The sequence below is a fragment of the Corythoichthys intestinalis genome, chromosome 14, assembly GCF_030265065.1.
Source record: "Corythoichthys intestinalis isolate RoL2023-P3 chromosome 14, ASM3026506v1, whole genome shotgun sequence".
Taxonomy (NCBI): domain Eukaryota; kingdom Metazoa; phylum Chordata; class Actinopteri; order Syngnathiformes; family Syngnathidae; genus Corythoichthys; species Corythoichthys intestinalis.
This window is the reverse complement of record NC_080408.1, coordinates 50,033,735-50,056,060: the sequence shown is the minus strand read 5'-3', so window position 1 is coordinate 50,056,060 and position 22,326 is coordinate 50,033,735. Positions and strand designations below refer to the sequence as shown.

Sequence of the window (22,326 nt, the reverse complement as noted above, 5' to 3'; positions counted from 1 at the left end):
AAAAACCTTGCGGCACACCACAAACCAAAAATGTTCCAAAATTACTTTCTGTACAGTATATTTATTTTATTATAAAATTGTTTCTCAATATTTATACTTACTCAGTGTGAAACTTGAGCCCTTTTTAGATGAAAGCTAATATCCTGGCAGGAATCTTCATCAATAGCTCTCAGTCTCTGTTTTTATTATTTATAGCAGTTAGGCTTGAAAAGTTCAGAATTATCAGACGGGGACTTTAGCAATGTCTTTGTCCGCATCAGGGCCGAGCAGCTTGTTGACAATAGCTTTGCAGGCATGTAGTATTAAGGCCTCTGCGACAGTGTGGAACTGGATTTAGCAACAAGTTAACTGGCTTTGGGGGCTTTCTCATTTAATTTAACTTTGTAGCTTTTCTCCAAAAAGTTGCCTGTTTCTCTGTGTTTTCACAATGGCAAACAAAATAGTCCATTGACTTGTTTTGAAGCGACAGGTGTTTCGTTTGGGGATGACGTTTAGGATAGCTGCTCGTGTCGCGTTCAAGAACTGCTCAGATTTCTAGCTGTCAGCCCCCTTGCTGCCCTTGACAATGTGTGTGAATAAAACAAAGAGGGAGGATTGACTGTCGTCAGATATGGATTAAATGGAAAGGACACTTTTGTAAATATTGACTCGTGATGAGTCTAATCAAATGATGTACACTAGACGTGCTAGGGTCCACATTGTCGTGGACAGCAAGGTAGCTGATGGCTAGGAATCCAAGCAGTTATTGAACGTGACAAAAGCAATACCTCGCTCATCTGCACAGGACCACAACTTTCTACCTCCTCCTTCCTTCCTACTGCAACTCCACTGGACGACGTAAAAAAAAAAAAAAAAAAAAAAAAAAATGCGATGTTGGATAATTTCTAGCGGCACACCTGACAACCTCTCACGGCACACTAGTGTGCCGCGGCGCACACACCGGTTGAAAAACACTAAACTAGTTAGTTCGAATAATCGAGTAATCGGATTAGAAACATTTAATGTGTTGCAGAGTCAATTTTAGGAGTTGTACAACAACGGCTTGCTAACATTACGCTTTTAAAAGAACATTGAATGTGAAAATTCTTGAGTGTTTCTTCAAACTATGCAGAATTGCACTTTCATTTAAAGATAAATTAAAATACCTGAGCTTAGCCTTAAACCTAAACCCTATAAAAAATATATAAATAAATGACGATCTAAGCACAGTGGTGCCTCTATATGCGAAGTTAATTCGTTCCAGGACCTTGTTTGTAAGTCGAAATGGTCGTGTGTCGAGCAGGATTTTCCCATAAGAATACATTATAATTCCATTCGTTTCTTTCCATATCCCAAAAACATACACTAAATTCTCACTAAATATTTTTACTATGGAAAATATCAATTACAAAGAGGAAAACAAATACATTATGAATAAAAATCTGAGCAATAATATAATAAGAGCAATTATAATAATAATAACACTTGTAATAATGTAACAAACCAGGTTCTAATGTGGCAAATGTGTTTGCATGGTGTACCTGAACACATCGCGTGGCTGACCTGATAGAGTGAGCCTTTTCACTTTCACTTTGTTTACTTGCTGTGGGGGACACTAGGCATGTTGTGTTGCACAGGTTGATGGAAAAAATGATTAGAAACCTGACGAAGCTGGCGATTTCTTTGGCGATGTTACCACAATAATAATTGCCACCTTACCTAATAAAGACCGGCGAATGGAGTAGGACATTCATAGACCGTCTACGGCTGTATTGTTGAGCGAGCCATATTACGGATGTGCACCCAATGCTCATATTTTTCTATCATATCTATCTTCATGTCAAAGGTAACGGTAAGCATCACCTTTTTTCCACCACCTGCATGAGCATTGTTGGAACCAATGTTGCTTTCTCTCACAAAAAAATCTGCCATGCGTCCGTCTTGTGGGAAAAGAAACTGCAGTGCTGTCATAGATCGTCGTATTTAGAGTATGTCGTCGGATGTAGAAACAAATAGCCAGTCAAATTTTACGTCTGATGTCGAAAACTTTGTTTGTCGAAGCGATCGTATGTCGAGGTACCACTGTATTAAAGAAAAAGAAAAACTACTAGCTTAAATGAAAAAATCAATTGCTAACGTTTTTTTTTGTTTTTTTTACAATTCCCTTAACAAATCATTAAAACACATATTCCTACAAAAAACAGCTTAATATACCTATAAACAAAATTACGAATGCATTAAAAAACAGCTCAAACAAAAACTTACCTTATGTTGGTCTTAACAGGGAATAGCTGGATTCAGCTATGTTAAATGAGTTATCCACTGTTGCCACTAGAGGGCAGTGTATAGACCCAATCAGTAAAATTAAATGCAAACACTTACAAAACAAAGCATTACAACACCATTCTAATTAAACGAATACTCGGAGCCACGAAATTTGATGCGAAGCTTTTTTCTAATCAAATAATTTTAACTGAATAATCGTTGAAGCACTAGTTGTTTCTACAGAATGTTAAATATTAATGGTACTTTTGTGTTTAAAATGGCTTTTCAAAAAAGCGATTCAATCTATTGTTCCATGTATTCTATCCTTGCACACGTTATGATCAAATTAGAATTATTAAAAACTGGACTGTTTTTTACCAATAGTAGTTCTTCCCAGATGTTTTAGTGCCTCTTGCAGGATAATCTGCATATTGCCTTGCTGACAAAAACACTGAACAAAGATGGCAGATGCTTCACCCCTGAGGGTTGCACGGGGCTCCTTCTTGGCCCCTGCTTCAGGAAAATTCTAGAACCGCCACCACACCCTCCCATGGGGTTTCATATTTGGCACTTTTCAAACTAAATTTCTCGAGCCTCCGGGACTGTAGAATCAATGCCAAGGCAAAGAGCATTAATCGGAAAAAAACATTTTTTGTTTGTTTTTTTAATGAAATAAATATATGAATCATATGTATGTGTGGTTTTTGGCCCTTCGGTTTTTGGCCAAGTGTTTCCAATATTCGGTTTCAGCTAAGAATGTTGTTTGTTGTACATCTCTAAACCAAACTATACTTTTTGACAGAAAAGTATACATTACAACCACTACACTTTCTGTCTACCAATATGTTATAGCATATCACTTCACACCTCAGTCAATCCACAGACAGATGAGTCCTTGAAAGCAGAGTAGTCTGAGGGCATTTGTCCTTTGGTTTTCCAGTGGCTGCTTAGATTATTCGTGCGTAGGTTTCCTTGCAATAGTATGGAGGAAAAAATATATAGGGCTGCAGCTATCGAGTATTTTAGTAGTCGATTAAGCTATCAATTTGTGAGTTCGAATAATCGAGTAATAGGAACATTTAATGCTTTGCAGAATAAATTTTAGGAGATGTAAAATAAAGGCTTGCTAAGATTGCGCTTTCAAAGAGAATAATATGCGAATACAAAATAAAATTCCCGAGTTCTTCTTCAAACTATGTAGAATTGCACTTTCATTTAAAAATTAATGAAAATTCCCTAGTTTATCTTCAAAAGTATAAAAAAGTACAACAAAAGAACAGTTGGCTAAATTATACATATATTATGTTATTATTATAATTATATATATATATATATATATATATATATATATATTTATATTTATATTTATATATATATATAGCAAAAGTCCATTTTATAGCTTAAATGCTATAAAATGTTAACGTTTTTTACAATGCTTTTAACATATATATTATATTATTATTATTATTATTATATATATAGCAAAAGTCCAATAGCGTAAATGCTATAAAATGTAAATGTTTTTTACAATGCTCTTAACAAATCGTTCAAACACATATTCGCACATAAAATGTCCAAATATACCCATTAACTAAATTACAAATGCGTAACAATAAACAGCTCAAACAAAAACTTACGTTCTGTTGGGCTTAATAGGGAGCAGCCGTATTAAACCTTTTTAAACGAGATTTACAACACCAATTAAACGAATACTCGACACAGCAAAATTCGATTCGAAGCTTTTTGTCATCGAATTATTCGATTAATCGTTGCACCGACTGTATATATGCTTCAACAGTACGTCAGTAGAGGCCTACTGAACTGAGCTATGAAGACCATGTATCAAAGCAAAGTAAATTAGGATTACTTAGAGAAATAGTTTTGCATACATTATTATAGAATTATGGAATACCATTTCTTGGTTTGTAATTATAAAATGAGGACCGTGAATGATACATATGCATATACACATATAGTTGCGTTAGGGTGGAAAAAACTTTCAAAGATTTCACTATGGTCATAACTTTAAAATGAAGTATTATCCTGTCCTAAATCCATCAAAATCTTTGACACTTGAGAGAGAATTTAAGAAGTGAAAAAAGATAAGAGGATAGTGCCTAATCTGCTCATCAAGAAAAGGATTTAACTTCATACTAAGAACCGCTCATCTGAATTCACCATTGTAAAACCCTGCCAAGGTTTCAGAAATTCTTTCCTTGCCCTTTTTACATGCTCCCCTTTTTAATGGCTAATCTGTAGCATGCAAATAGGAATGGGCAGATTAAAGGCACGCACACCTCGTATACATTTGTTTAGCCCTGTTGATGCATGTCGACTTTGATTATTTATAATTATATCAAGCACGTGGGCAGTGCATGTAGTGACTGCAAGGCTTACAAGTACGTAGGTGGAGGATGTATGTGAATGCAAGACACTGTTTCAACACTGTATAATTTACCATGACCATTCCATCAACAGTTCTTCTAATCCTTTTTAAATTACCAATCTGGGACCCTCACTCACTCTTTTATGCACACACACGCATTCTGTTGGATCTTTTTAGAATACAAATATTGTATTGTTGTAGGTCATCTAATACAATATGATAAAAAATATTTTTTTATGTTTTGTTTGTTGGTTTTTTAATACTATTCACTCCATTGTGTCCGTTAAGAGCTCTTGTCTTTTCAGAGCAACGGCACTCACGTGCACACATGCCACCTCATGCTGAGCTTTTGTAGGACTGAAAGCCAAAGCAAGACTTGATGGTCCAATCTGTCCGATTCATTGGGACTATTACTATTATCAGCACATAGACTTAATAATTGTTTTGACGGGTCACATCCGTCAGCCACTGCACAACGCCTTCAAGTAGGGGGTCGTCCTACATTCCGCCTTGGTTATTCGCAGTCGGTCGCAGTTAGTCAACACATGCAGGGATTCAACGCCGGATTTGGGTTGAAAAACTACAAAAGCTGTACCTCATACAAATAGGAATGATAGTCTCAGGAATGATTTGTTCGAGGATTCAAGGTAATGATTATATTTTTCGTACGATGCATTCATTTTGAAACGTTGTGAAAAAATCAATGGGAGAAGTTAGCCACTACAGCATTGGCATTATACTTTGCAATATTTACGTAAAATAACTGCTAACGGCATGTTTTTTTTGCTTTTAACCAATAATCGAAACTGTTTTACGTTTATATCTATAACAAATTCAGGGATTTAAGCATTTATTCGCAATGATTTTCAACAAAAAAAGCTCTTTGTTAACATATGGTTGCCGCTAATTTCCTTACTGACTAGCCATAGAGTATATTTACGTAAAATAAATGCTACCTGCACGGTTATTTTGCCTTTAACCAAGAATCAAGACTGGTTTAAGTCCATATCTATAAAGGATTCAGGGAGTCAAGCATTTAGTCACAAGAATTTCCATAGAAAAAAGCTCTTTGTCTGTGTTTCCACTCGGCTTTGACGGAGATGGGCCCCCTCTGAATCGGCCCTGTTCATATGAGATTTCGGCGACTAAAATTAGACGATGAAGAAAACATTTTGAAATGACTAAAATATGACTAAAAAGTATTTTCGTCCAAAAGACTAAGACAATTAAAAGGGCTGCAAAAAACAACACAGAATAGGACAAAACAGGATAGAAAACAATATAATATAATATAACAGCATTTATTGTCATTGTTCAGAGTATGAGATTTAAAGCTTCACTATCGGGGGCAAGATACCGGGGAGGCAATGAGCAATAGCGAAATGTGAAAGTCATCGCCGTTGAGCTGAAAGCCAACACATGGCAAGCGACACACACCGCCCCCTACCTGTGCGTCATCACTCGTCTCTGTTGGATCATGAATTTGGAGGGCATTTCAAAATTTTCCGTCTTCTTTGAGCGCCAAAAACTTCCGATACTGCTGCTTCTTTCATTTATGTCCCGGAAATCATGCTGAGAGGTATCATAAAGTATGTGCTGGTCGCACACTGCTAAAATGATACACTCCTCTATACTGACAAAGTGAGGAGCAGGCGTAGTCCATGTCAGTCCTCGAGGGCCCCTATCCAGCTTGTTTTACATGTCTCTCTCCTCCAACACACCTGACTCAAATAATCAGGATCGTTATCAGGCTCCTGCAGAGCTTACTGATGATGATTTGATTCAGGTGTTTTAAAGGAGGGAGACATGGAAAAGAAGCTGGATAGGGGCCCTCGAGGACCAGAGTTGGCTACCCCTGGTGTGGAGTGTTGATGTCAATTCCCAGGTTTATCAGTGTCCTCGCAAGCGATTTGTCGATCAATAATTCCATTGCTAACTGGTTGTTGTGCCAGGCGACAGCGACAGAAATAGAACCATTTCATATTTTCTTATATCGTGTCTCTGTTAAGCGTGTGCACGAGCGTGAGAATTCCCGTGCATGAGCGTTGCATGTCGCTACGCTGCAAGAGGTTTAGCAATTTTCGCCTCGTCACGCTCGTTCCACAGAAACTGTATTGTGTCTCGCCCCTTACGTGCACCAAATAAAACGAAGAAAAGGTACAACATATCTTAATCAAAACACAGGTTACAGTGTATACAGATTGCGAATAATGTGAATAAGTGACAAGCAGCAAGTTTTGATGTAGTGATTATTTAACAGGAAGACAATTTACAGTACTCAGACAGGAAGGCAGATGGCTGACCAGATATGATGCAAATGACAGTTTGTGCATGGAGATTGATGTAACAGATCAAAAATTCTATAATGTAACTGTGCAAATACTGCATATGCAGTACCCAGATTATGCAGTAGCCAGATTGAAAGAGATGTCTGAGAACATACAGTATTACTTAGTCAGATGCACGTGACAATGCTGTGGCATTAGCAGTGCAATGACAGTGAAATTTCAGTGAAAATTTTAGTTGAGTGTGGTGACAGCTTTTGGAAAGAAAACATCTCTCAGTCTGTTTGTTTTGGCCAGTATGGCCCTGTAGCACCTGCCTGGGGGCAACCGGTTGAAGAGGTAGAAGCTGGGGTTTGAATAGTTTTTTTATGATGCTCCTTGCCCTTCCTAGGCACCGAGAGTTGTAGATGGTGGACAAGGGAGGAAGTGGGCAGTCAGTGACCTTTTGTGACGTTTTGATCACCCTCTGCAGTCTTTTCCTATCTATTTCTGTGCAGCTTGACAGACATATGGCATTAGACGCCCCATCGCAGGTTGCCTGGCCACAGTTGCGAGAGTGCCAGGAAGATTGAAGATTGGTTGAAATCAGTTAATTTGGCTTTATGCCACAGATATGTCCAAAGAAGATCTAACAAACACTATTGCACGTCACGTCACTCACACCAAACTTCATAACTCTAGGCTTCCCCAACAAAACACATCCACCGGCCGGCTTTCCAAGAAAGACTCTCCCCAACTGCTGCGAGTGTCTGCTCCATATCCCTCCTATGGATTTCCCGCAATACATTGTCATCTCTCATCATTTGGCCGTTCAAATAGGCCTGTCGGAGTATTTCCATCGGATCAAAAGCCCAGATGGCTAGAATCAGTGGGGGTGAGAGAAAAGAAAGCCCCCCTGTATGAAGACTGGAAGAGACTTGGATGGCACGTAATACATGGGGTTCAAAATCCCTTTGTGGGACAAGAACAAAGTGATACTACAGCCCTGATTCATGTGTGGCTCAAATAAACGTAGCCCAAGTTGGAAAGGAAAATAAGGGAAAGAGATATATGGGGAATTCCTTTTTCAAGAGGCAAACTGGCAACATAGTGTGTCACTGTTTGGAGATGGAACAAAAGGCCTGGCTCATTTCTGTCAATGACAGAGCGCTTGCAGTTATATCGTAACTGCTTAGAATGTATAATTTATCAAGTGGCCATTACTGTTACACAGCAGTAAACCTGCATGACAAGTGTCCCCAGTCTTGCCTCTTTTGGAAAAATGTGTACCAGTTGTTAGACCGGGATGTCTAGTTGCTTGAATTTACACCCGTGTCTGAGTTTTCTCCTTCTCTGATTATTGGTTTTCCTCTCCTCATTTGCGATATTTAAGTGCAGGCAGACACATACACAGGCAGTGTTCAAATGAATTATTTTGCAGAACAGAAACACAGGCTGGCGATGCAGCCGAGTTCAACAGCAGACATAACAATCTTGATCAAACATTACAGACTGTGCTTTGAATCCAAACTCAGCCTAAACCGACAAAGCGTAGCATAATTAATGTGTCAAAGGGAGGATATGTATTTCAGGATGTAAAATTAGTTCATATCGCACAACACTGCAGTACGTTTTGGCTTTATTATTATTCACAAGGCTTGATTTAATAAAGACTATTTAGTTTGCTTTGAAGCGTGGTTTAAAAAAAAAAAAAAAAAGAATGGATCATCATTTCTTAAAGGGAACCACGGATAGAAAAAAATGTATTTCTTAAAAGATGTTAGTTTTATGAGTTAAAAGAGTTATGAGTAATAATTTGATATCAAAACCCCTCTTGATGTTTTGGTTTTTATAAAATTTGTAAAATTAGTTAACTAGTAGGTCACCATTGTTGATGTCGCAATGCACTGCGGGCTGTGACGTCAATGGGTTTCGCTGCCGGGCTTTCAGAGTATGTCTCTAGCAAAATAAACATGCAATTTGTTCAGCCCTTTCAAATTGAACCCAAGAGGAATATTAATAGGTGGGACAGCACAGTCGATATTTCACAAAATGAGCAGCAATAGCAAAATTAACAGGAATGACGGGATGAGACGAGACGAGATGAGAGTACAACAAAACTGGTAGTCAGCACAAGAAAACTTAGATGCAGTTTGCCCCAACCGAGACGTCTAATGGGCTCCGCCTCCATGACCGAGAGTTTTGCCTTACCAGATCGGAACCGGGCCCAGACCATCATGTAAAAGCGCTGTCCAGATTGGTGATCGTCCTGCCGATGTTGTCTGATTTTGCGCCCTTGTCAGATGTTGCTCCCAAAGCTTTTCTGGCAGTGAATAAGCACTGTTTTACATTCAGTTGGACTCTTTTTAACCGTAAGGTGCCAAATAAATAATTTACATCATAAACATGCAGATGCAATATGAATAAATGCTTAAGACCGATAAGCGACACGGAATATGAATGAATGAATTAAATTTTGTTTGATTGTTCTCTATATGTATGATTTTCTGCCCAACAGATTTATAACGACACCTTATTTTGCACGTTGTGATATAAGAGGACTGTTGTGTACTTTATTTGTACTTGTTTGCTGCATGCAAGGCAAGGCAAGGCAAGGCAAATTTATTTATATAGCACAATTCAACACAACGCAATTCAAAGTGCTTTATATCACATGAAGATCATAAAAATCACATTTAAATCAACACAACGTAAAAACCAAGACAAAAGATCGCATTTAATCACAGAATAAAAATAAATAAATAAAAATAAAACAAAAACTACTACTACTAATAATAATTGAAATCAGCAATGGAGATAAGCACAAGAGGAATAGAAAGCAGGTAGATTGAAATATATAGACAGTTATGGATATGCAGTGCTAAACAAAAGCGTTTTTAGCCCTGATTTAAAAGAGCTAACAGTTTGAGCATACCTCAGACGTTCAGGTAACTTGTTCCAGAGGTGAGGAGCATAATAACTAAATGCTGCCTCACCCTGCTTGGTTCTTGTTCTTGGAACATGCAGAAGACCGGTTCCAGACGACCTTAGGGGTCTAGATGTCTCATAGGAATCTAACAAGTCAAGCATGTATTTTGGTCCAAGGCCATTAAGTGTTTTGTAGACGAGCAGTAGTATTTTATAGTCTTTCCTTTGACTCACTGGAAGCCAGTGTAGCGATTTAAAAACCGGTGTAATGTGGTCCAGCTTCCTTGTATTTGTGAGGACTCTGGCTGCAGCATTCTGTACTAGCTGCAGCTTCCTGAATGCAGGTCGCGTTCAAAACCACACTGTTTAGTAACATTAACAAACACCACAAAGGCCGTGTTATTATTATTATTTTTTTTTACATTGATAGTATGTGTATTGTTTATCGATCTATTAGCTGCAATCAGTAACACAAGTCCTCAGATGAAAACCAACAAATCTGTAATGGTCCGTGAATGCGGAAGCAAGTTTGGACCCCAAAGCAGACAACAATAACAGAGGGATTGTGTGATTACAAGAGTTTACTGAATATACAAAAAAACACGCGATCATGAAAACAGAGACAAAAAAACGGGTCCGTGACAGTAAGTTGGGATCAATAAAAAATGTTTTTTAAATTTTTTAAAAAGAGGAAAAACCGCAGTGAGAGGCAGACGAACGAAAAAACCTGGGCAAGGATGAAACTAGCAACAAAGAAATCAAGACACAAACTGTCAACTTCCTAAACTTCTTTGGAGTGTCCTTTAGCCAGTCTTATCATGGGAACTGCTTGCGTATGACCATGTACTGTATCTTGATGTGCAAATAAACTGAACTGAAATGGCAGTAAGTAAATATTTCGGCCTGGGATTGTTTCAAAGACAATGCTGATAACTGCAATTGGATGCAGTTACGACATCGGGAACTCATTCCACAGCTCTGTAACAAAACAATCTGACCAGCTGCAGAATGTGACAAAATCATGCCAGTCATCATACTAGCTTTGCTAGTATAGAGCAGAGCTATTCTCCCGGTACAACCCAACCGCGTCATCACCCTCAGGGTGCATTGCGCACGTAAAACATGGCACCTTTGGTAGGTCAAAACATGTACTAAATCTTAGAGAGTTTTAAATCAATGGCAATATTTTACGCGTTTCCAATAACATTTTAGTAAAAGAGAGTAATTGTGGCTTATTACAGCCTACAAGTCTTTAAGTCCGTAGTTTCCTTTAAAATGGCATGATTAAAATCTTCAGTGGATGATATCTGTTATAAATTACAAATGTGACACTTTTGGAGTTTGGCTGTTTGCTAATTTAAGTTTTTGGCGCTGGTTGTGAATTACCAATGTGAAGTGAAAGAATCTCACCATTCAGCCAGATTGCCGGAATCACACCAGCCGAACCGCCGGACCAGCGCTGGCGCGGCTCTAACGACCTAGGCCGCCAAGATCCCGAAAACCCGGCCAAAAGGCCAAACTCGGTGAATGGAAATTTGGAAGAGGGCTTCGAAGCACAAGTTGACAATTTATTCAGGTCGACAGCGATCATACAGCACAGTGGGACTCAGCGTGGATTAAGGGTCACCATATCACAAGTCAACAAAAGGTTCCTGAGAAAAATCACAACGATTAGTTAAACATTCAAGTCTTTTTGAAGGCTCTCACGGGGCAGGCTGTGGGCAGAAGAAGGGTGTTTTTGGGCGTTGTTTACAATTATTGTCTGTTTGTGGATTGGACAAGAGGATTTGGGAGTTACTGTTGTCAGGGCATCGAGGGTTGTGGATTTTGCCACCTCAGCGGAACGTGAGTGCTTAGAGTTAATCCGGTCGTGGGTTCCTCTTTGTCGGATGTTCCTTGTCAAGACAAGATGTCCCGCCATCTGTTCTGGACTGTCCGGAAGATCTGATTGCGAGAGTTGGTGGTGCAGACGTGGGCTTATAGATGTCTTGCCTCGTCAGTGTCAATCTTGCTCAGTCAGTTGCATGACACACACGTTGGGCTTCCGTGATAAGAAGGTGTCATGTATCTCTTTTGCCCTATGTCAAATTTATTCTGCTTGTTTTCCTTAAACTATGATATAAATGCTATTTATTTTATATCGGGTATGTTAGAGTAATACAAACAGTCAAACAGTAAATACGAGAAGATACTATTCCCTGATTGATTATATTAAGTGTGTTAGACTAATACAAACAGTCGAACGGTAAATACGAGAAAAGATACTATTCCCATCAGAAGGCAGTAATGTTGGAGTGTTTGAATATAAACCAGATGGAAATAACTAGGGACAAACTTTGTTGAATGCACAGTATTGTAATTGAGCTCTTAGATATGCAACGTACATAAATCCAGCCAAAAAGAGTAGAGGAGCAGTCGAATGAAACTTTGATTTATCATATCCGTGTGAATGATTGCTACTTGGGAATTTTTAGGACAGTGCAAAACATCTGTGAGCACCATCAGTCGGAGGGATGTGCTTGAATTAGCATGAAAAATCCAACTTGCAGACTGCAATAGATTGCGCTCGGATGGAAAAGACCACCCACAACGTTCGTGGAAGGCCAAAAAGATATTGATTGTAACCAATTAATTTCACCTTCTTGGCGACTTTTTTGCATATTTACTTGAGGGACGACGTTTATGAGGAAGATGTGCTTTGAGACAGAATGCAGAGGACCATGGAATGTTAGAGAGAGCGGATGTAGATGCAACAGCTCCAATAAATGGGAGAGGGAGGAAAAAAATGAGACTAGGCGGATGGGGAAACTCATTAACTTCTCTTTAATAAAGCCTCAGCCACTTGGGGACCCTTTTCCTGGATCTAGCTAGTCACACACAGAAACACACCCGTGCACGCCTGAGCAGACACACACGCGAGCACACCCTCTGTAATATTAGAAAGTACAGTACATTGTACAGTATATGATAATACTAAAGTAAGCATCCTTATGATGAAAATCTTTACTACAGATCGATATCCCATCGTGTGCCACATTTCCAGTACGAAAGAAAATGATTTTCACATTATAGAGCTTTAATATTGTTTTGCTCTAATAAATATTTCATAACTGTGTGAACGAAAGCTCATTCACTTATGATACAATTTAGGGTTTTGCAACTGAAATATATTAACATTTGAGAGGACATTAGCATATCTAAAGGGACCTTGTGTAACATTGATTACAAGTCACTGCTTGCATTTAGATGCTGCTCAGCTATTGTCACACTCTGACACACACAAACACGCACACCTTTTACAGTGATGCGGTCCAACCCCCTGCAGCGAAGCAGGTGCCGTGATATGCTCTAGCCACCCACGATGCTAGCTAACAGACATGCGTGCGCTCTCTCACAAACACAAGTCCACGTGCATGCGTGCATGGCTTCAAAGACGGAGCTGTGAAGCAGAGGTGACAGGTCTGGTTCAGAGCCATCTTCAGCAAATGTACTGCTAATTGCCATCCCCCTACTGACAGAGAACAGCATGGAGTCAACACCGGCCCCATATGGAACGCAATATGGCGTCATGGATTGTATGACTGAGGTTCTTTTGAAAAAAGTACAGTAATGAATTATTTCAATATGATCACCACGAGAGGCTTAAGAAATGTGTTGTATGCATGTACACAATATATACTTAACACTAGAGCATAGACCGTATAACGATATTGACGGGACACAGGGCGCGGGGCCGAGTAATAGGGGGCCTGCATTGTTGGCGTGGCCGTCAGAGCTTTTTTCGTTGAAAATTCATGTGAATAAATGCTGAAATCCCTCAATTCTTCATAGATATGGACGTAAAACAGGCTCGATTCTTGGTTAAAAGCAAAAAAAAAAAAAAAAAACGTGCAGTTAGCATTTATTTTACGTAAATATGTCGCAGTACGATGCTAGTCTGTCAGTCAATGTGGCGGCCGCCATAAGTCAACAGAGCTTTTCCAGTGAAAATTCTTGTGAATAAATCCTTAAATCCCTAAATTCTTTATGGATATGGACGTAAGACAGTCTCGATTCTTGGTTAAAAGCAAAAAAACTCTTGCAGTCAGAAATTATTTTACATAAATATGTCAAAGTACGATGCTAGTCTGTTAGACAATGTGGCAGCAGCCTTACAACAAAGAGCTTTTTACGTTAAAAATTCTTGTGAAAAAACGAAACATAATAATTACCTTGAATACTCGAACAAATCACTCCTGAGACAATCCTTCCTGTTTGTATGCGGTCCAGCTTTCGTACTTTTTCAACATAAATTCAGCGTTGGACCGCATGTGTCACTGAGAAAACTGAAGCGGATTGTTGGATGGCCCCCTTCTTGAAGTCGTGGCGCAGTGAAGGTCAAATATGACCCGTCAATATCAATTATGAAGTCTATAACTAGAGGTTGACTGATATATGGACTTTTTAACAATATTGGCCATCGGCCGATTAACAAAAAAAAATAAGCCGATATAAATGATTTTGATCAGGCATCTGTGTGGACAGCTGTGGCCGCCGGTGACTGATGGCAGAACTTCGGAAGGACCCTGCAGCAGTTTGAAGGCAAGCTACTACAGGAAGTTTCGTAAATATTGTTTTTTTTTTTAATCTCACATGAGAGAATATGCAACATTGTTTTAGCCTTTTAAGGTGTTTACTGAGTGATCCTGACACTCTAAATGTAACTTGTAGTGTTAGCGAAGCATTGGGTTAGCATTAGCATAGAGAGCATCCTCTTAAACACTCACTTTTACATCTCATCGTAACGTCCCAATGGGTTTAATTACTTGAAAATAATGTAACATTTTTGCTGAGTCTGTATAATCATAAAAAGAAGTGTTGCGTTCGTTGGTTTGGTGGCACTCCTTTTAAGTCTCAGGTCATCATTATAAATTTGAAGCTGTTGAAGCATTTTAGAAAAAAAAAACAAAACAAAAAAAAACACTGTCTTTCATGCTATACATGCTTTATAAAAAAAAGTATATCGGCTTACAAAATCATCTTTGGATATCGGCAATTGGCTGAAAAGTATTTTGGATGTCAGTATTGGCATTTGAAAATCCCATTTCGGTCGACCTCGACTCAACACTATAAAAAAATTGCAATGGCAGTGCACGTAGCTCAGATGGCAATTTTTTTCATCTTGCTCTGTAGTAACACAAAGCTGAACTGTGATAACTTAGAAATTTAAGCCATCTCCTTGTTTTTTTGGCAGCTGACGCTCCAAAAGTACACCATGAAAGCTGATGCATATGTAGAAAAGCATGTCAGAATATCAGGGAATACATAGATCTGTAAACATATATGCCATAATCATTGGCTGTTATTAGATCATAAAACCTCCAATGGCTAACAATATTTTCCACTACACAGTTGCTCTCAAGCCATTTCCTGTCCCTGTCATCGGGAGCATTATACCGTTTTCAAGGAATGTGGGCTTTCAACAGTATTTCCAGGTATGTTTATTGAATAATCGAAGGATATGCATATCAAGTTACAGCTTTTGTCCCGCTGAGCAAAACCAGTTTGAACATGACGGTGCGCACATACAGTTCCTCCACTGACTCAATAAACCAAGTCAAGCACATTCCTGCTCCGAGAAATTTCCTCAATCCTCTCAGAACAGACAAGATTCAGTTACACATACCTTGGTGTTATCTCTCACGGCTGCATAAGCAAACAAAGTTTTACAAATGCATCACCCCAATAAATGTCAACACATTGGAACAAAAACAGATCGGCTAGAACAAAACATTTTCAAATTTATTTTGAGAAATATCTATTCAATTAGCAACCCTGCGTAAAAAAAAACTTCTGCACTCACAGTGATCCATTCCATGATTATTAATAATTATGTGTCAATTAGCAATGTGCTGATGTCACTACCATGTGAAAGGAAAAGCAATTAGAGGCCGTTAAAGTACAAGCGGCGGTCCATACTAATGACTAAATCTACCGTCCAGTGCATAATACAGGGTGTGTTGGGATCAGTAAATAAACATTAACATGTCTGCATTAATGGGTGGTGTAGGTGTATGTTCAACACAAGTGATAAGATTTGATACATATATTTAGTAGATTTTATCCATATACAGTGAGGAACAGAAGTATTTGCACCCTTTGTAATTTTGCAAGTTCACCCACTTCTGAAATAGAGGTCTGAAATTTCAATCATAGATGCATTTCCATTTATAGAGAGATTAAAAAAACTGCTGAGCCACTGAGATCTCGCCAACAGCCAATCAGAGCAAATGTTTAAAGAGCGGAGGACTGTAGGAGTAAAATGCTGATAGCCTTAGGTTGCTGGTTAAAATCCGGCTTGAAGGAATGTTTTGCATTGTGTCCGCTTTGCAAAAAATATTATGAGAAAATGGTTGCCCACTGAGATCTCGCCAACAGTCAATAAGAGCAAACGTTTAAAGTTGATCGACTCAGCATCATATCAAATCATTCAATGTCATTGGGACTGCTAGAAATCTAATATCATGAAATTATATAAAAATAGCTGCTCACTGAGATCGTGCCAATAGCCAATCAGCGCAACCTTTGAAGTTGATCTGCTCAGCAGCATATCAACTCATTCAGTGCCATTGACACTGCAAGAATTCAGATATCATGAATGATTAAATTTCGAAAATATGCCCATATAGACCCTGCCAAGTCTTAAGATAGCTCAGTTGGTAGAGGGGAGGACAGTAGGGGGAAAATGCTGATATCCTTAGGTTTTTGGTTCAAATCTGGCTCGAAGGAACATTTTGCGTTGTTTCGGCTTCTCAATAACTATATTTTTAGTAGTAAATTGTTGCCCACTGAGATCTCGCCAAGAGCCAATAAGAGCAAATGTTTTTAAGTTGGTCCACTCAGCAGCATATCAACTCATTCCTGCCATTGACACGGCAAGAAATCTGATGTCATGAATCAATAAGTTTCCGAAAATATGCTCCTACAAATAGTTAAAAACCCTTCGATAGCTCAGTTGGCAGAGCGGAGGACTGTAGGAGTTAAATACTGACATCCTTAGGTCGCCGGTTCAAATCCGGTTTGAAGGAGCATTTTGCTTTGTTTCGGCTTCGCATATGCTATTTGCCTGGTACACCAGACTCACCGCTGTTCCAGCTATTGAGTCTGGCCACCATTCAGCGGATACAATTTCCAGGGCAGAGCAAGCCACAGCAAACAGACAGCGGAGTGGACCAATCAGCGACGGGCAGACGTGACGTTAGTAAAACGACGAGGGCAGGACGAGGGACTTGCGCGCGGAACTAAACATACGAGGAGAGCGGAGTTTATTCAACATGGCTAGCGCGAGACAGACTGTTGTCAATGACTCGTGTTGATGTGTTTGTGGTAATTTAAAACTGATTTTACCGTGGATTGGAACATATTCTCGGCTCTCCTGTTCCCCATCTGTGTTGTTGTGGAGACGACTTTCGACGCGCAAGAGTGACGTTGCTCGTTAAGAACACGTCACGCAAATTAAAAAATCTGATTTGTCGATTGATTTTGTACCTGCTCGAGAGGCCATTAATGGGCTGGTTCCCAGACTTTTCTCTCAGTGTTTGAAAAATACAGGGAGAACAGTCTGGCCATGCCAGGCAAATATGCTATATTCCTATAGAAATCAGATATCATGAATTATGAAGTTTCGAAAATATGCTCATATAGACTCTGAAAAGCCTTTAGATAGCTTAGTAGAAGGAAGGACAATAGGAGGGAAATGCTGATATCCTTAGGTTGCTGGTTCAAATCCGGCTGGAAGGAGCGTTTTGCATTCTTTCATTTTTTAAATAGAAATATAGCATATGCGAAGCGGTCTCAACGCAAAACATTCCTTCGAGCCGGATAGCATATGCGAAGCGGACACAACACAAAACATTCCTTCGAGTCCGATTTGAATCAGCGACCTAAGGATTTCAGCATTTTACTCCTACAGTCCAACTGGGCTATCGAAGGGCTTTTTGATGTCTGTCGGAGCATGTTTTCAAAACCTAGCAGTGGCAACGGCAGTGAATGAGTTGATATGATGCTGAATGGATCAAATTGAACAGTTTGCCATGATTGGTTCTTGGCGAGATCTCAGTGGGCTACCGTTTTCTAATATAAATATAGTTTTTGCGAAGTCGAAACAATGCAAAATGATCCTTCGAGTCGGATTTCAACCAGCGACCTAAGGATATCAGCAGTCAACTCCTACCGTCCTCGAACGGCTTATTAATGTATGTAGTAACATATTTTCGAGACTTACATCGACAGTAAGAAGCCCTTCAATAGCTGATGCCCACTGAGTTGAGAAATGCACAGAATGGGAACTATCAAATGCAGTATAACTAACACTTTTGGAAGTGTATTTTCTAATTTAAAATCAGATATTAATTTTGCCTTAGCCCTAGGCTCAAGTCATTGAAACACTGAGTGTTTGATTTCGCCCTATTTCAAGAGATGATTTTTCAATTTTGGAACAATTTGCATATTTTATTTTATCTTAGCCAATATAAAAAAATATCCTACGTGGGAGTGCATGTTCACTAGTCATTGTTTACATTTAACCGTGTGTAATGCGATATTGAAAATGGCAGTGTCTAATTTTTATAATAAACTTACCAAGGTTGTCAGCTGGCGTGTGCTACCTGACTAACTTTTAACTAAGTGGATCTTTCCAAAAAAGGGTGTGTTGTCTATTTTGGTGCATAAACTGTGAATCAAAGAATGTTAGAACATTAAAAATACAAATTCCCAAGTTTGATGCTTTCTTCTTTTGATTTTGCACTTTAATAAGAGCTGCTTTTTAGTTTTAGCCAACAGAACTTGTTGTGATAAAAAAAAAAAAAAAAACGTTTTTTCTGCTTTACAGAACCCGCAGCGAGGTACGTACCGTACCGTATCGTGACTAGTGTGTACTGTTACACCCCTAGCTATTACATACATGATATTTGTATTCATAAAAAAATCCAGACAATCCATCAGCCACGCATTCGCCTTTCAAACAAACGTAAGGCAATAATGGCATCTGTCATTCCCTTGAGCTAATGTGATCTGTGATCACAGTGCTCACATGTCCTGCACAAGTCACTATCAATCTTGAAGACATGGAGAAAAACAGACAAGAGATTGAATGAATGATTCTTTCTGTTTGCACAATGCCCAGGCCTGGTCTGTTTACTTTTTGAAAGAAGTAGACAACTTGAGTGGCAAATTGAATAAACATGCCTTAACCGAAGTCATCTCCAATATTACTCTGTTTTCTTGAAAAATGTCCTCTTACTGGCGATTAATGTGAGGCATCAGGAAAGCATTTTATGCACTTTGACTAATAATACAGCCTGAAATCTGCTCGCAAGTAGTATACAAAGAAACACTTGACAAATGATTTTGTCAGGAATCATAGTTATGGAGAGATGGAGAGAGCAAGCTCACTTCTACTTTGGAAAACTCACATATCAAGCATTGTTTTAAACATGCGAAAATGGATGGCTGGTGTAATTTAGTGTTTCAGGTTTAAAATGTTTTTCCCCCCTTACGAAACAAAGCTCAGATGTGGTTTGGAGATCCGGTTGAGAGTAGGGATGTCTGAGTCACCTGATTTTGAGAATCTACCAATACTGATTCCTAATCCAATACCGAAAAAAAATTTTTTTTTTCTTTTTTTATTTGAATAAAAGTTCCAAACATGTTACAGTACTGTACTCTTCCGCTTTTTCCGGTAATGTTGCAGAGCATAAAACGTACAGGCAGTCCCCGATTACAACGTACCCGACTTACATGATTTCGACTTTACGACGCCAAGGTCTCGTCCGCCGTCTCCAGTCATTTTATTTTTTAAGGTCATGTAACAGTGTCTTGTCCGCCACCTCTCAGCATTGATGGTAAATACAGAATATTATTTGTAGTTTAATTTTGTTATTTATTAAATCTAAATGGTTGATCTCTAACTGCTATGCATATCTGGTATTTCATTAGACTATATGTTCAGTCCGCTTTCCTCTGTTGCGCCAGCGCTACTTTTTGTTAGCTTCGAGCGTTGCTTTCATGTTGGGAAGCTGGGGTGAATACCAGATAACATTGCAAGAAAGAAGAGAAAGGGTAAACGACGCAGACTCGGCGATGCCCACTAGCTAATTGAGCAGCCTTCGTTTTCACCACTGGACTGGTGCCACTAATAGCTGCCGTTTTCCTCATTGAATTGCCCAAGATTTGGACCTTATTTCCCTCGGTATTATTGTTGAAGGGAATAGTTACCTTTCTCGCACACACCATATAACTGTTTGCATTACTCTAACACACTTAATATAATCATTCAGGGAATAGTACCGTTTCTCATATGTACTGTACGATTGTTTGTACTACTCGAGCACACCTAAAATAACTAGCACACCATAGTTTAATAATGAAAAGAAGCAGAATAGATACACAACGCCATCTTATCACAGAAGCCCAACGTGTGTGTCACGAGCAAGATTGACGCACCAACTCTTGCAATCAGTTCTCCCGGCCACTCCAAGGACAAAGAGCAGGGCGCTCTGTCCTAAAACAAGTAGCGTCTCGCCCAGCCCGGATAACAAGTTGATAGCGGGCGCTTCGGACGTCAAGACTGGCGTCGGTCACTGTGGCAACCACGTCCCAGCCATGAAGGAGGACGCACGAACCTAACCGCCCAAAACCGGCCACAGAGGGATGATCCCAAAACAACACCCAGCCACACCTTTTTTATGTCTCTGGGTCAGAAGTGGAGTCTTTCTGGGTATCCTACCATAGAGACCCTTTTCTTTCAGATGCCGACGGATAGTACAGGTTGACACTGTTGTACCCTCGGACTGCAGGACAGCTTGAACTTGTTTGGATGTTAGACGAGGTTCTTTATCCACCATCCGCACAATCTTTTGTTGAAATCCCTCATCATTTTTTTTATTCCATCCACATCTAGGGAGGTTAGCCACAGTGCCTTTACACTTATTGATGACAGTGCGCACTTTAGACACAGGAACATTCCGGTCTTTGAAGATGGACTTGTAGCCTTGAGATTGCCCATGCTTCCTCACACAATCACAACTCAGACAGTTCTTTGGTTTTCTTTTTTTTTTCTCCATGCTCAAGGTGGTACACACAAGGACACAGGTTGAGTCAACTTTAATCCATTTTAACTGGCTGCAATGGTGATTTCGTTATTGCCGCCACCTGTTATGTGGCACAGGTAAGTAACAGGTGCTGTTAATTACACAAATTAGAGAAGCATCACATGATTTTTCAAAGGGTGCCAATACTTTTGTCCGGCACATATTTGGAGTTTTGTGTAAAATGCTAATATTTTTTTTTTTTTTAAATTCATTTTTGTGTTTTTTCATTACAAGCAAAACAAATGAAGAGATTACCACGAAACCATTTGTAATTGCAATCATTTTCTGGGAGAAATTGAGCATTATCTGACAGAATTGTAAGGGTGCCAATACTTTTGCCAGCAGTGTAACTCCAGGCAGAAGGCGGGTACACCTTAAACATGTTGCCAGCCAGGGCACAGATACACAACACACAACCATTCATGAACACACTCACACCTACGGACAATTCGGAGTATTCAACCAGCACACTTTTTTGGGACGTGGCAGGAACCCGGAGAAAACCGGGAAGAACCGGAGTCAGGATTGAACCCACTTTCCCATAACTGTGAGGTGGAGGTGCTAACCATTGTCCCACCGTACCGCCTTCATAGTTTAAATTATTTTTAAACAAGAATAACATAGAAAAATGCTTTCATTTAATAAATACTTCATTGACTCAAATTCACTCACGCGTTGACACTCACTCTACCAAGAACAGCCTCTCAACATCATAGATTGACTAAACGATGATTAAAACATTTGTGCCTTTGATCAGGACATCCCTAGTCGAGAGTCCCTGCTGCTTTCTTGTAAAACAGAACATTTAAACCCTCACGCAATTTATTTGCAAGTTTTTTTTTGTATTACAATTGTCATTCATTAAAATTATTTGGAAAAATAGCTTTTCCACAATGTGTGTCTGTTATGAAGCTCGGTAACAAGGAAACCCATGTTATAGAAAAAATTCTACCAGGAACAGTGATAAATTACCTTCAATCAAAGTCTGTATTTTAGCTAATGACATTTTGTATCAGCAAATGTATCCCCTTGTGGGCAAAGAAACATAAAAATTATACTCCTGTTTATTGTGTAAATAAGGGTTAAATCTTATCTTGAAGCAAATTAGGCAAATGGGCGTGTACAACTTGGACGCAGCCACCAAAGGCACTGTTTATTTCCAGTTTAACTATTTTCCTGTTAAAAAAAGAAAACATTAAAAAAGTTTGCTATGGACTGCAGGTGCGTCCATATTTAGCAAAACTATTTTAGGATGCAGGATTTCATTTAACCAACATAATCCAATACAAAGATTTGTATTACCGTATACAATCCCTAGCAAAAAGTATGGAATCACAAGTCTCGGACGAGCATTCATTCAGACATTTTATCATGG

At 39.1% G+C, this 22,326-nt stretch overlaps 1 protein-coding gene and 1 non-coding gene across 3 annotated transcripts in view; one reads left to right on the top strand and one right to left on the bottom strand.

Annotated features, from left to right (window-relative positions):
* Window positions 1–22,326, bottom strand: part of LOC130929707 (ephrin type-B receptor 1-B) — a 423,699-nt gene that overhangs the window by 367,042 nt on the left and 34,331 nt on the right. The window lies entirely within an intron of this gene.
* trnay-gua (transfer RNA tyrosine (anticodon GUA)) lies at window positions 16,802–16,889 on the top strand. Its single transcript is given in 2 exon segments — window positions 16,802–16,838; window positions 16,854–16,889. It is a non-coding gene; the product is annotated as a tRNA-Tyr (tRNA).